This window comes from Urtica dioica, chromosome 4 (assembly GCF_054948205.1).
Source record: "Urtica dioica subsp. dioica isolate 48M chromosome 4, U.dioica_male_clone48M_v1_H2, whole genome shotgun sequence".
In the NCBI taxonomy this organism is placed as follows: Eukaryota; Viridiplantae; Streptophyta; class Magnoliopsida; order Rosales; family Urticaceae; genus Urtica; species Urtica dioica.
In genome coordinates this window covers 20,782,137-20,797,652 of record NC_142759.1, presented here as the reverse complement: position 1 = coordinate 20,797,652, position 15,516 = coordinate 20,782,137, and the positions used below count along the sequence as shown (strand labels likewise).

General features: G+C 43.1%; 3 long non-coding RNA genes across 3 annotated transcripts; all 3 read left to right on the top strand.

The window, feature by feature from the left end:
• The first annotated feature begins 291 nt into the window (after window positions 1–291).
• Window positions 292–1,980, top strand: LOC149401142 (uncharacterized). Its single transcript, XR_016296783.1, has 3 exons — window positions 292–598; window positions 1,404–1,516; window positions 1,887–1,980. It is a non-coding gene; the product is annotated as an uncharacterized LOC149401142 (long non-coding RNA).
• Window positions 1,981–6,724: 4,744 nt separating this feature from the next.
• LOC149401141 (uncharacterized) lies at window positions 6,725–8,413 on the top strand. The gene is made up of 3 exons (XR_016296786.1): window positions 6,725–7,031; window positions 7,837–7,949; window positions 8,320–8,413. It is a non-coding gene; the product is annotated as an uncharacterized LOC149401141 (long non-coding RNA).
• A 4,744-nt stretch (window positions 8,414–13,157) lies between these two features.
• On the top strand, window positions 13,158–14,846 carry LOC149401140 (uncharacterized). The gene is made up of 3 exons (XR_016296785.1): window positions 13,158–13,464; window positions 14,270–14,382; window positions 14,753–14,846. It is a non-coding gene; the product is annotated as an uncharacterized LOC149401140 (long non-coding RNA).
• Window positions 14,847–15,516: the final 670 nt, after the last annotated feature.

The following is a 15,516-nucleotide window of genomic DNA, read 5'->3' as shown; positions in this document are numbered from 1 at the left end:
AAATAATAATAATTTTCTCGGTTATTTTTCAAGATTATTTTTAATTAATTAAGGACAAGATTGTGAGGTTTTATTTTAAAAGGACTTATGTGCAACATTTTGAAGGATGAGATTGAAAGAAAAAGAGGAAAATGGGGTCGTTTTAAGAGAATTGTGGAAATAATTGAGTGGACCGCTTGGGTACATGTGGCGTGGCGAGAGTGTGCCACCTAGCCACTTAATCCACTCTCCCTCTCTCTTTCGCTGCCACCTCACCCGTTCCTCACTCTCTCTATTTCTCATTTCACTCTACTCTATCTTCTTCTTCCTCACATCACTCGGCCGAGAGAAAGAACCAGACAGACGAGAGAAAAAAAAAAATTCCCGGCCCTGAGTCCCACGAGACCGAGCCTCACCGCCATCATCAACACCACCTCGTCCCTCACTTCTTCTTCTCCTTCCTTTCCTCTTCGCGCACCATCCAGCACCGAGCCACGTCGCCGCGCGTCCACGCCGAGGAAGAACAACGTCGCCGAGGACCGCCGTGGCGCCGGAGCAAGGAAAAGACGCCGGGAAGGAAATAGGGACCCTCCGAGAAAGCTAGAACCCGTGGGTTGAGGTGAGATTTCTTCTCCTTGGTTTGAATTCAAAGCTAGGGTTCTTAGATTCAAAAATTGGGGATTTTGAATCCGGATTGAATTCAGTGAAATTGCTTGGTTTTAATTGTTGTTTGGACTTGATTGGTGATGAGTATAACTCGAATTTGAGGTTGGAATTCAGATTTCTTTGGTTTGGCTTGGTTTGGCCGAAAATTGGGTTCTAGGGTTCATGGATCTTTTTGTTGGGGTTTTGTGATTTCTGGAGGTTGTTTAGTGATATCAAGACGTTTATGAACCTGTTAATTGATTGGGTTTTGATCATTATGGCTGTTGGAATTTTTACTTGGTTTATGGACGAATTTTTGGTCATGTTGCTCTTGGCCGTGTGAGTCTTTAAGGTTTGTTTTCAGATTTGTGATGAATTGTTATTACTTGAGGCTATGATGATAGTTGAGAACCTGAATATGTTGGATTGAGTGGTTGTCTTGGCTGAGTATGTTGTTTGGCCGTGTGTTTAGTTGGTTTGGAAGTTTGTTGTGGTTGTGATGATATTGTTGTCTTTGAGTACTAGTTTGGACGTGTGACTTGTTTTGGCCGTGAGCATGAGTTTTGGCTAATTCGGTCTATCTGTTTTGTGGAATGATATTTCTGAGCCTCGGGAGTTATTCGTGGTCAACATCGTGTTAGGACGTTTTTGGTTATTTTGGATTCATGTTGAGTTTACTTGGTTAATTGGGTTCGGGTTTTAAGACGTGAAATCGGGATTTGGTTTATGAAACTGATAAGAGTTGGAATTTAAGATGTTAACTCGTCGTTGGGTTCCAGGTTTGAATTACAGATCTTGACGGACGGACGGGAACCAGACGAGTCAAGGGCAACGAGATCAGTTTCTGAAGATATCAAGTGAAAGAGTTATCGAAATAAAGCTCGATTAACTCGTGAGTTTTAAATCGCTTATAGCGTTTAAATACTCTTAAATATGTACTTTCAGTATTTAAATAAATAATTTATAATTATTTATTTAATGATGTTCTTGAATTTAATTTAATTATTCGTTTGGAATTCTCGGTTATTTTGTTTTCGGATTATTGAATTTATTTGAGACTCGTGATTAATTGTTGAATTTTATTTCGTATCCATCTCGGTACGAGAATACGCGAGACTTGAATAAATTTAACTTCCGAAGAACCGGGGAATAATAAATTAAATTCTCGATTTCCGAACCAACTCTTATCCCGACAACGAACCCTATCCTCTTTAAGTAAACTTGAATCCAATAACTAACGGATACTCAACTCCGAATGCTAGTTCTTTCGACGTTTCGACAAGAGCCAAGTGCCTCGAAGAACGTGCGAAGCAAGACATCTACGGGAATCGTCGAGCCGTCTGTCGAACAATTCCAGGTAAGTGTGGAGACATAAGTCAACTACTTACCAAGGGAATAACCATGTTTGTTTGTGCATTTATTTGCTAGTAAACAAGAGTAGGTGAAAGCCCTAAAATGAATAAACTTGAAATTTAAGGCTTCGGCCACTCTTGCTTGAAAACTTAATTCGGGTACGCCCGTTAGGTTCAAACGCTAACTTGAACCAGCCACGTTTGCTATGTGTATAGTTAGACCTCTCTTCTAATTCTAGGAAGTAGGTTAGAATCGAGAAGACGGAAGAGCAATAGACTCTCGAATTCAATCGGGAGTAGAGAGTTCGAAAGTCACATTTCGAGCTTTCAGCTTAAAACACTTAACGAGCTTCAAAGGGAAATAATAATTTCTTTCGGGGTTTATCCCGTTACGCTCTTCCGTATATAAGTTTAACGTGTACGCTGTTAGCCGCAGAGTACCCAAACTTTAATTAAACTCGTGTCGGTGGTACCCACAAGTCAACGACTTGTGTTTGTGGCAGACCTAGGTGGTCTGTATGGCGCTGAGTACTCAAAACTGGGGAGAACCCAACGATAACGGGCAGTCGCCACGAGCGAACCCGATGGTAATGGGCAGTCGCCAAGAGTGAACCCATTCAGCAATGAGCAGTCGCCTCGAGTGAACTCATTGTCGTGCCAAGGGGGCACACATGCGCCGACGTCAGATGAAGATGGTACCACTAGTGGATCCCAGACAATCTTAAAACACCCAAGCCGCCGTAAGACTGCTGCTCGAGGTCTGAGGCTGGCTTATTGTCGTTGTGGAGATCGTAGCAGAAGAGGATGTACGATCTTGCAGAACGACAAGTGAATAAATAGAGTGTGATATCACGCGTCAGTCATGCTCTAATGTTATGTTCTAGTTATATCTAGCAATCATTCTGCATGCTTGTGTATTTGTTTGCACGTCACATGGCATTAGTCGTTTTACTTTATAGATAGACTCCCACTTACTGAGTCAATCGACTCATAGTTTTATGACCCTTGGTAATGTAGATAAGGGAAAAGCTGGTAAGCGGGACACGAGATTGAAGACCGAGACCGAGCGCGTATTGCCTTGACCTATGGGCTATGGGGTTTCTTAATCGGGGGTTAGTGTCTTCTGTTGAAACGTTCCGGAACATATTTGTATAGGAGTCGCTATAAGACTCTAAGTTATAAAAGCGAAAAATTTCCCCGAATTTTCGCAAACTATTTTATTATATAATCTTATGAGATATTATGCTTAATTAATGTGTTTATATTATGAGTTATGTATTGTTTAATATGAAAAATATGAGAGTTGATCGGTCGGGGCTCGTGGGCGAGCTGTCGCTCGCGGGTCGTGACAGATTTTGTGGTATCAGAGCCCCAGGTTTAGCCGTTTCTGTAGACTTGGGATACGTGTTCTCGGTATAGGTCGCGAGTATGCCATGTGATAGTGTTGTGCTTAGAGTCGACTTGTCTAGAGATAGGTTCGACATGATGCAGAATGAATTGCTAGGAGTTAGATCTCTCATCCCCGATGAGATTCGTCTGTACTGCGATGCGGTCACGTGAATTCTTTCAACCGCAAGTACGTTCAGTGTCGTGGGAAGCACCATCACTTAGGGGCCGGTGGACCGGTCTGACTTGTGAGTAGATGAGTATCATCTCGTTGCTTCACTGATCCCGTACGAATGTCACGATGACCCATCCTTATTGGCCGACGATGAGTCGATGGACTCTTTTCACCGGTGACGGCATGATCAGCCGAGGTCGTGAGATGTTCCAGAAGGTGATACAATACACGATCGGGGCCAGGGGAGACGAACAAATGGGAGGAGCAAGCTTACGGATTCTACTAGCTCGGGTTAGAATCGGTTGTCTGATATGAAAATCGATTTGTCCAAGAGATTGTGGACCAGTGCCTGATGTGCTCGAGGATAAACTCCAGTGAGGTATCGAGTATTGGGAGCTGTGTGTAGTGCTCCAATATCCGACGCTGGAATCTGATTGTCCCTCGTTCGCTATCTTGCGAATGTAGACCGAGTTCCTCGTCGTGACGCGAAGCGGAACCTGGGTACCTCACTACCGATGGTTGTTTCCGGTAGTTGTTCCGCATGATGACGAGAGGGTTTATTATGATGAGGAGGATTCCGAATAGGATCCTTTCGAGCCTCCGGTTGACCCAGCTGCGTAGACGTTTGCTTGGCGACCACGAGAGATGGTGGCATTCTTGTTTTTGTGAAGATAACAAGGGGACTAGTGTTTTATCTTCGAGTCCCTTGTTCGACTAAGCCATATGAGGCTAGTCTCTTTTCGGTTGAGTATACTCTTGAATAGGGTGGGTTGTATACATCTTTTGATATGTATATATGGATGTATATGGTTGTATATATAAAATCTCGTTTCGGTTTCAGTTTGATCATGTGTTAATTGTATGTCTCTCGCATTTCGGTATGGATATATGAGTAACTTTGTTTGTTCTCGTTTGTAGAACTGGGAAAATATGTCGGGACAAGAACCGTCTCATGCCGGAAATGCCACGGCGGCAGATCTCGCAGAAATGCGACACGCCTTGGAGAGACAGGCTGCCAGCGCAGCACAACGAGATCAGATAGTTGCGCAGCAACTTGAAGCCCAAAATCGCACGATCACTGAACTTCTGACGAGATTGAATACGCCACCTCCACCAAACCCGGAGCTCCCAGCTCAAAATGAACGATGTGAACGTCCACCGCAGGCATACGTGGATTCCCAGGAAGAGCTGAATTTTCAAATTCCTGACGTAGTTCCTCCAGTGGGCGAGCCTGTGTACGAGAGGTTTCGTAAGCAGAAGCCTCCGACGTTTGACGGCCATGTTGATCCAGCTGCAGCTGAGAATTGGGTCAAGAAAACTCAGCAGATCTTCAATTACATGCAGCTGTCTGATACAGAGAGAGTGGCTTGCGCCGTGAATCAACTGGAGGATGAGGCTAGGGGCTGGTGGGAGGTGATGGCATCAGTCGAGGATGTCAACTCGATGACGTGGATTCGATTCCTCAATCTATTCCATGGGAAGTACATGAGTGAAGCTAACCTGTCAAACAAGGTACGCGAGTTTATGAGCCTGCGGCAAGATTCAATGTCTGTATTAGAATATACGACGAAGTTCGACGCGTTGGCAAGGTTTGCTCCTTCCCTAGTCCCCACTGATCAGGCTCGGAAGATGAAATATATGCATGGTCTTAACGTGGACATCGTGAGCCAGGTGGATAGTGGTGATACTGGACCTCGCACCTATGCCAATGCTGTGCAGAGAGCCCTACGAATTGCGGGATGGCGCGAGGCGAATCCTACTCCTGCTCTAAAGCCAGGTACTACAGTTCCACCAGAGACCCCCAACCTAAATCGGGTCGACACCCGGAAGCGAAATAGATTTCAATCGAGATATGAGGATAGGAATGAATCCTTACAAAGATCTAATAATCGACCAAAGCCGTCCAATAAAAAAGCCAAGAATTCTGCAAACGACCAGTCGTCGCAATGCAGAAGGTGTGGTGGAGTACATAAGGGAGATTGCTTTGCGCGTACGTTGGTGTGTTTCCGCTGTGGACAGGAAGGTCATTTGTCTCGGGTCTGTCAGAATGTAGAGAATAATGCACCAGCACCACAAGAGCAATCGAAGGTAAATGCACGAGTCTTCACGATCTGCCAGGGTGAAGACCAAGCAGGGACGTCCACAACTACCACCAGGAACCAGAGCAAATGTTAGGATGACTCAGAGTTTAGGGTCGTGAAGTTTTTTTTTTTTTTTTTTGAAGAAAACTCTCTTTTGTTTCGCTATCATTAGTGGATGATGATAAGCGTTTTCTTGTAAGAGTTTGTTTATATTTTTCCTGTTACCTTTGGGAATGGAAGGTGTATAACTGTGTATGCACTGTGGGAGGTTTATGACTTTATTAGTGTTAATAAAGTATGTTTAAGTATCATTAAACTCACATCCTATCAGCTAAGGGGTTGAGATTTCTCCTGACAATAGAAATGAAAAACCAGTCGTCGTAATCCTAGATCGCAAGGAGAAAGTCTTAAGGAATAAGACTATACCTCTGGTCAAGGTACTTTGGAAGAGTCTCTCCGCGGAAGAAGCAACTTGGGAACTTAAGAGCGAAATGCAAAAGAAATACCCTTCCTTGTTCTAAGTTTCGAGGACGAAACCCTTTTAAGGGGGTAGAGATTGTAATGTATAAACTTTTGTAACCGCTCGACTTGAGAATTTGAATAAATGGACGAGTTTTAATTCAAATTCTTGTTGCATATGAGACGTCCTTAAATTTTAAATATCTTGGAAAATGATAATATTTAAGGTCGATGAAATTTCGGAATGAGAATGTTCGAGTAATCCAATATTATTATTCGAAACATACTCGGAGATTTAAAAATCTCAAGAGTAAAAATAAATTCCGGAATCCCTTAAATATATTCAAGATAACGGGAAATAATAATAATTTTCTCGGTTATTTTTCAAGATTATTTTTAATTAATTAAGGACAAGATTGTGAGGTTTTATTTTAAAAGGACTTATGTGCAACATTTTGAAGGATGAGATTGAAAGAAAAAGAGGAAAATGGGGTCGTTTTAAGAGAATTGTGGAAATAATTGAGTGGACCGCTTGGGTACATGTGGCGTGGCGAGAGTGTGCCACCTAGCCACTTAATCCACTCTCCCTCTCTCTTTCGCTGCCACCTCACCCGTTCCTCACTCTCTCTATTTCTCATTTCACTCTACTCTATCTTCTTCTTCCTCACATCACTCGGCCGAGAGAAAGAACCAGACAGACGAGAGAAAAAAAAAAATTCCCGGCCCTGAGTCCCACGAGACCGAGCCTCACCGCCATCATCAACACCACCTCGTCCCTCACTTCTTCTTCTCCTTCCTTTCCTCTTCGCGCACCATCCAGCACCGAGCCACGTCGCCGCGCGTCCACGCCGAGGAAGAACAACGTCGCCGAGGACCGCCGTGGCGCCGGAGCAAGGAAAAGACGCCGGGAAGGAAATAGGGACCCTCCGAGAAAGCTAGAACCCGTGGGTTGAGGTGAGATTTCTTCTCCTTGGTTTGAATTCAAAGCTAGGGTTCTTAGATTCAAAAATTGGGGATTTTGAATCCGGATTGAATTCAGTGAAATTGCTTGGTTTTAATTGTTGTTTGGACTTGATTGGTGATGAGTATAACTCGAATTTGAGGTTGGAATTCAGATTTCTTTGGTTTGGCTTGGTTTGGCCGAAAATTGGGTTCTAGGGTTCATGGATCTTTTTGTTGGGGTTTTGTGATTTCTGGAGGTTGTTTAGTGATATCAAGACGTTTATGAACCTGTTAATTGATTGGGTTTTGATCATTATGGCTGTTGGAATTTTTACTTGGTTTATGGACGAATTTTTGGTCATGTTGCTCTTGGCCGTGTGAGTCTTTAAGGTTTGTTTTCAGATTTGTGATGAATTGTTATTACTTGAGGCTATGATGATAGTTGAGAACCTGAATATGTTGGATTGAGTGGTTGTCTTGGCTGAGTATGTTGTTTGGCCGTGTGTTTAGTTGGTTTGGAAGTTTGTTGTGGTTGTGATGATATTGTTGTCTTTGAGTACTAGTTTGGACGTGTGACTTGTTTTGGCCGTGAGCATGAGTTTTGGCTAATTCGGTCTATCTGTTTTGTGGAATGATATTTCTGAGCCTCGGGAGTTATTCGTGGTCAACATCGTGTTAGGACGTTTTTGGTTATTTTGGATTCATGTTGAGTTTACTTGGTTAATTGGGTTCGGGTTTTAAGACGTGAAATCGGGATTTGGTTTATGAAACTGATAAGAGTTGGAATTTAAGATGTTAACTCGTCGTTGGGTTCCAGGTTTGAATTACAGATCTTGACGGACGGACGGGAACCAGACGAGTCAAGGGCAACGAGATCAGTTTCTGAAGATATCAAGTGAAAGAGTTATCGAAATAAAGCTCGATTAACTCGTGAGTTTTAAATCGCTTATAGCGTTTAAATACTCTTAAATATGTACTTTCAGTATTTAAATAAATAATTTATAATTATTTATTTAATGATGTTCTTGAATTTAATTTAATTATTCGTTTGGAATTCTCGGTTATTTTGTTTTCGGATTATTGAATTTATTTGAGACTCGTGATTAATTGTTGAATTTTATTTCGTATCCATCTCGGTACGAGAATACGCGAGACTTGAATAAATTTAACTTCCGAAGAACCGGGGAATAATAAATTAAATTCTCGATTTCCGAACCAACTCTTATCCCGACAACGAACCCTATCCTCTTTAAGTAAACTTGAATCCAATAACTAACGGATACTCAACTCCGAATGCTAGTTCTTTCGACGTTTCGACAAGAGCCAAGTGCCTCGAAGAACGTGCGAAGCAAGACATCTACGGGAATCGTCGAGCCGTCTGTCGAACAATTCCAGGTAAGTGTGGAGACATAAGTCAACTACTTACCAAGGGAATAACCATGTTTGTTTGTGCATTTATTTGCTAGTAAACAAGAGTAGGTGAAAGCCCTAAAATGAATAAACTTGAAATTTAAGGCTTCGGCCACTCTTGCTTGAAAACTTAATTCGGGTACGCCCGTTAGGTTCAAACGCTAACTTGAACCAGCCACGTTTGCTATGTGTATAGTTAGACCTCTCTTCTAATTCTAGGAAGTAGGTTAGAATCGAGAAGACGGAAGAGCAATAGACTCTCGAATTCAATCGGGAGTAGAGAGTTCGAAAGTCACATTTCGAGCTTTCAGCTTAAAACACTTAACGAGCTTCAAAGGGAAATAATAATTTCTTTCGGGGTTTATCCCGTTACGCTCTTCCGTATATAAGTTTAACGTGTACGCTGTTAGCCGCAGAGTACCCAAACTTTAATTAAACTCGTGTCGGTGGTACCCACAAGTCAACGACTTGTGTTTGTGGCAGACCTAGGTGGTCTGTATGGCGCTGAGTACTCAAAACTGGGGAGAACCCAACGATAACGGGCAGTCGCCACGAGCGAACCCGATGGTAATGGGCAGTCGCCAAGAGTGAACCCATTCAGCAATGAGCAGTCGCCTCGAGTGAACTCATTGTCGTGCCAAGGGGGCACACATGCGCCGACGTCAGATGAAGATGGTACCACTAGTGGATCCCAGACAATCTTAAAACACCCAAGCCGCCGTAAGACTGCTGCTCGAGGTCTGAGGCTGGCTTATTGTCGTTGTGGAGATCGTAGCAGAAGAGGATGTACGATCTTGCAGAACGACAAGTGAATAAATAGAGTGTGATATCACGCGTCAGTCATGCTCTAATGTTATGTTCTAGTTATATCTAGCAATCATTCTGCATGCTTGTGTATTTGTTTGCACGTCACATGGCATTAGTCGTTTTACTTTATAGATAGACTCCCACTTACTGAGTCAATCGACTCATAGTTTTATGACCCTTGGTAATGTAGATAAGGGAAAAGCTGGTAAGCGGGACACGAGATTGAAGACCGAGACCGAGCGCGTATTGCCTTGACCTATGGGCTATGGGGTTTCTTAATCGGGGGTTAGTGTCTTCTGTTGAAACGTTCCGGAACATATTTGTATAGGAGTCGCTATAAGACTCTAAGTTATAAAAGCGAAAAATTTCCCCGAATTTTCGCAAACTATTTTATTATATAATCTTATGAGATATTATGCTTAATTAATGTGTTTATATTATGAGTTATGTATTGTTTAATATGAAAAATATGAGAGTTGATCGGTCGGGGCTCGTGGGCGAGCTGTCGCTCGCGGGTCGTGACAGATTTTGTGGTATCAGAGCCCCAGGTTTAGCCGTTTCTGTAGACTTGGGATACGTGTTCTCGGTATAGGTCGCGAGTATGCCATGTGATAGTGTTGTGCTTAGAGTCGACTTGTCTAGAGATAGGTTCGACATGATGCAGAATGAATTGCTAGGAGTTAGATCTCTCATCCCCGATGAGATTCGTCTGTACTGCGATGCGGTCACGTGAATTCTTTCAACCGCAAGTACGTTCAGTGTCGTGGGAAGCACCATCACTTAGGGGCCGGTGGACCGGTCTGACTTGTGAGTAGATGAGTATCATCTCGTTGCTTCACTGATCCCGTACGAATGTCACGATGACCCATCCTTATTGGCCGACGATGAGTCGATGGACTCTTTTCACCGGTGACGGCATGATCAGCCGAGGTCGTGAGATGTTCCAGAAGGTGATACAATACACGATCGGGGCCAGGGGAGACGAACAAATGGGAGGAGCAAGCTTACGGATTCTACTAGCTCGGGTTAGAATCGGTTGTCTGATATGAAAATCGATTTGTCCAAGAGATTGTGGACCAGTGCCTGATGTGCTCGAGGATAAACTCCAGTGAGGTATCGAGTATTGGGAGCTGTGTGTAGTGCTCCAATATCCGACGCTGGAATCTGATTGTCCCTCGTTCGCTATCTTGCGAATGTAGACCGAGTTCCTCGTCGTGACGCGAAGCGGAACCTGGGTACCTCACTACCGATGGTTGTTTCCGGTAGTTGTTCCGCATGATGACGAGAGGGTTTATTATGATGAGGAGGATTCCGAATAGGATCCTTTCGAGCCTCCGGTTGACCCAGCTGCGTAGACGTTTGCTTGGCGACCACGAGAGATGGTGGCATTCTTGTTTTTGTGAAGATAACAAGGGGACTAGTGTTTTATCTTCGAGTCCCTTGTTCGACTAAGCCATATGAGGCTAGTCTCTTTTCGGTTGAGTATACTCTTGAATAGGGTGGGTTGTATACATCTTTTGATATGTATATATGGATGTATATGGTTGTATATATAAAATCTCGTTTCGGTTTCAGTTTGATCATGTGTTAATTGTATGTCTCTCGCATTTCGGTATGGATATATGAGTAACTTTGTTTGTTCTCGTTTGTAGAACTGGGAAAATATGTCGGGACAAGAACCGTCTCATGCCGGAAATGCCACGGCGGCAGATCTCGCAGAAATGCGACACGCCTTGGAGAGACAGGCTGCCAGCGCAGCACAACGAGATCAGATAGTTGCGCAGCAACTTGAAGCCCAAAATCGCACGATCACTGAACTTCTGACGAGATTGAATACGCCACCTCCACCAAACCCGGAGCTCCCAGCTCAAAATGAACGATGTGAACGTCCACCGCAGGCATACGTGGATTCCCAGGAAGAGCTGAATTTTCAAATTCCTGACGTAGTTCCTCCAGTGGGCGAGCCTGTGTACGAGAGGTTTCGTAAGCAGAAGCCTCCGACGTTTGACGGCCATGTTGATCCAGCTGCAGCTGAGAATTGGGTCAAGAAAACTCAGCAGATCTTCAATTACATGCAGCTGTCTGATACAGAGAGAGTGGCTTGCGCCGTGAATCAACTGGAGGATGAGGCTAGGGGCTGGTGGGAGGTGATGGCATCAGTCGAGGATGTCAACTCGATGACGTGGATTCGATTCCTCAATCTATTCCATGGGAAGTACATGAGTGAAGCTAACCTGTCAAACAAGGTACGCGAGTTTATGAGCCTGCGGCAAGATTCAATGTCTGTATTAGAATATACGACGAAGTTCGACGCGTTGGCAAGGTTTGCTCCTTCCCTAGTCCCCACTGATCAGGCTCGGAAGATGAAATATATGCATGGTCTTAACGTGGACATCGTGAGCCAGGTGGATAGTGGTGATACTGGACCTCGCACCTATGCCAATGCTGTGCAGAGAGCCCTACGAATTGCGGGATGGCGCGAGGCGAATCCTACTCCTGCTCTAAAGCCAGGTACTACAGTTCCACCAGAGACCCCCAACCTAAATCGGGTCGACACCCGGAAGCGAAATAGATTTCAATCGAGATATGAGGATAGGAATGAATCCTTACAAAGATCTAATAATCGACCAAAGCCGTCCAATAAAAAAGCCAAGAATTCTGCAAACGACCAGTCGTCGCAATGCAGAAGGTGTGGTGGAGTACATAAGGGAGATTGCTTTGCGCGTACGTTGGTGTGTTTCCGCTGTGGACAGGAAGGTCATTTGTCTCGGGTCTGTCAGAATGTAGAGAATAATGCACCAGCACCACAAGAGCAATCGAAGGTAAATGCACGAGTCTTCACGATCTGCCAGGGTGAAGACCAAGCAGGGACGTCCACAACTACCACCAGGAACCAGAGCAAATGTTAGGATGACTCAGAGTTTAGGGTCGTGAAGTTTTTTTTTTTTTTTTTTGAAGAAAACTCTCTTTTGTTTCGCTATCATTAGTGGATGATGATAAGCGTTTTCTTGTAAGAGTTTGTTTATATTTTTCCTGTTACCTTTGGGAATGGAAGGTGTATAACTGTGTATGCACTGTGGGAGGTTTATGACTTTATTAGTGTTAATAAAGTATGTTTAAGTATCATTAAACTCACATCCTATCAGCTAAGGGGTTGAGATTTCTCCTGACAATAGAAATGAAAAACCAGTCGTCGTAATCCTAGATCGCAAGGAGAAAGTCTTAAGGAATAAGACTATACCTCTGGTCAAGGTACTTTGGAAGAGTCTCTCCGCGGAAGAAGCAACTTGGGAACTTAAGAGCGAAATGCAAAAGAAATACCCTTCCTTGTTCTAAGTTTCGAGGACGAAACCCTTTTAAGGGGGTAGAGATTGTAATGTATAAACTTTTGTAACCGCTCGACTTGAGAATTTGAATAAATGGACGAGTTTTAATTCAAATTCTTGTTGCATATGAGACGTCCTTAAATTTTAAATATCTTGGAAAATGATAATATTTAAGGTCGATGAAATTTCGGAATGAGAATGTTCGAGTAATCCAATATTATTATTCGAAACATACTCGGAGATTTAAAAATCTCAAGAGTAAAAATAAATTCCGGAATCCCTTAAATATATTCAAGATAACGGGAAATAATAATAATTTTCTCGGTTATTTTTCAAGATTATTTTTAATTAATTAAGGACAAGATTGTGAGGTTTTATTTTAAAAGGACTTATGTGCAACATTTTGAAGGATGAGATTGAAAGAAAAAGAGGAAAATGGGGTCGTTTTAAGAGAATTGTGGAAATAATTGAGTGGACCGCTTGGGTACATGTGGCGTGGCGAGAGTGTGCCACCTAGCCACTTAATCCACTCTCCCTCTCTCTTTCGCTGCCACCTCACCCGTTCCTCACTCTCTCTATTTCTCATTTCACTCTACTCTATCTTCTTCTTCCTCACATCACTCGGCCGAGAGAAAGAACCAGACAGACGAGAGAAAAAAAAAAATTCCCGGCCCTGAGTCCCACGAGACCGAGCCTCACCGCCATCATCAACACCACCTCGTCCCTCACTTCTTCTTCTCCTTCCTTTCCTCTTCGCGCACCATCCAGCACCGAGCCACGTCGCCGCGCGTCCACGCCGAGGAAGAACAACGTCGCCGAGGACCGCCGTGGCGCCGGAGCAAGGAAAAGACGCCGGGAAGGAAATAGGGACCCTCCGAGAAAGCTAGAACCCGTGGGTTGAGGTGAGATTTCTTCTCCTTGGTTTGAATTCAAAGCTAGGGTTCTTAGATTCAAAAATTGGGGATTTTGAATCCGGATTGAATTCAGTGAAATTGCTTGGTTTTAATTGTTGTTTGGACTTGATTGGTGATGAGTATAACTCGAATTTGAGGTTGGAATTCAGATTTCTTTGGTTTGGCTTGGTTTGGCCGAAAATTGGGTTCTAGGGTTCATGGATCTTTTTGTTGGGGTTTTGTGATTTCTGGAGGTTGTTTAGTGATATCAAGACGTTTATGAACCTGTTAATTGATTGGGTTTTGATCATTATGGCTGTTGGAATTTTTACTTGGTTTATGGACGAATTTTTGGTCATGTTGCTCTTGGCCGTGTGAGTCTTTAAGGTTTGTTTTCAGATTTGTGATGAATTGTTATTACTTGAGGCTATGATGATAGTTGAGAACCTGAATATGTTGGATTGAGTGGTTGTCTTGGCTGAGTATGTTGTTTGGCCGTGTGTTTAGTTGGTTTGGAAGTTTGTTGTGGTTGTGATGATATTGTTGTCTTTGAGTACTAGTTTGGACGTGTGACTTGTTTTGGCCGTGAGCATGAGTTTTGGCTAATTCGGTCTATCTGTTTTGTGGAATGATATTTCTGAGCCTCGGGAGTTATTCGTGGTCAACATCGTGTTAGGACGTTTTTGGTTATTTTGGATTCATGTTGAGTTTACTTGGTTAATTGGGTTCGGGTTTTAAGACGTGAAATCGGGATTTGGTTTATGAAACTGATAAGAGTTGGAATTTAAGATGTTAACTCGTCGTTGGGTTCCAGGTTTGAATTACAGATCTTGACGGACGGACGGGAACCAGACGAGTCAAGGGCAACGAGATCAGTTTCTGAAGATATCAAGTGAAAGAGTTATCGAAATAAAGCTCGATTAACTCGTGAGTTTTAAATCGCTTATAGCGTTTAAATACTCTTAAATATGTACTTTCAGTATTTAAATAAATAATTTATAATTATTTATTTAATGATGTTCTTGAATTTAATTTAATTATTCGTTTGGAATTCTCGGTTATTTTGTTTTCGGATTATTGAATTTATTTGAGACTCGTGATTAATTGTTGAATTTTATTTCGTATCCATCTCGGTACGAGAATACGCGAGACTTGAATAAATTTAACTTCCGAAGAACCGGGGAATAATAAATTAAATTCTCGATTTCCGAACCAACTCTTATCCCGACAACGAACCCTATCCTCTTTAAGTAAACTTGAATCCAATAACTAACGGATACTCAACTCCGAATGCTAGTTCTTTCGACGTTTCGACAAGAGCCAAGTGCCTCGAAGAACGTGCGAAGCAAGACATCTACGGGAATCGTCGAGCCGTCTGTCGAACAATTCCAGGTAAGTGTGGAGACATAAGTCAACTACTTACCAAGGGAATAACCATGTTTGTTTGTGCATTTATTTGCTAGTAAACAAGAGTAGGTGAAAGCCCTAAAATGAATAAACTTGAAATTTAAGGCTTCGGCCACTCTTGCTTGAAAACTTAATTCGGGTACGCCCGTTAGGTTCAAACGCTAACTTGAACCAGCCACGTTTGCTATGTGTATAGTTAGACCTCTCTTCTAATTCTAGGAAGTAGGTTAGAATCGAGAAGACGGAAGAGCAATAGACTCTCGAATTCAATCGGGAGTAGAGAGTTCGAAAGTCACATTTCGAGCTTTCAGCTTAAAACACTTAACGAGCTTCAAAGGGAAATAATAATTTCTTTCGGGGTTTATCCCGTTACGCTCTTCCGTATATAAGTTTAACGTGTACGCTGTTAGCCGCAGAGTACCCAAACTTTAATTAAACTCGTGTCGGTGGTACCCACAAGTCAACGACTTGTGTTTGTGGCAGACCTAGGTGGTCTGTATGGCGCTGAGTACTCAAAACTGGGGAGAACCCAACGATAACGGGCAGTCGCCACGAGCGAACCCGATGGTAATGGGCAGTCGCCAAGAGTGAACCCATTCAGCAATGAGCAGTCGCCTCGAGTGAACTCATTGTCGTGCCAAGGGGGCACACATG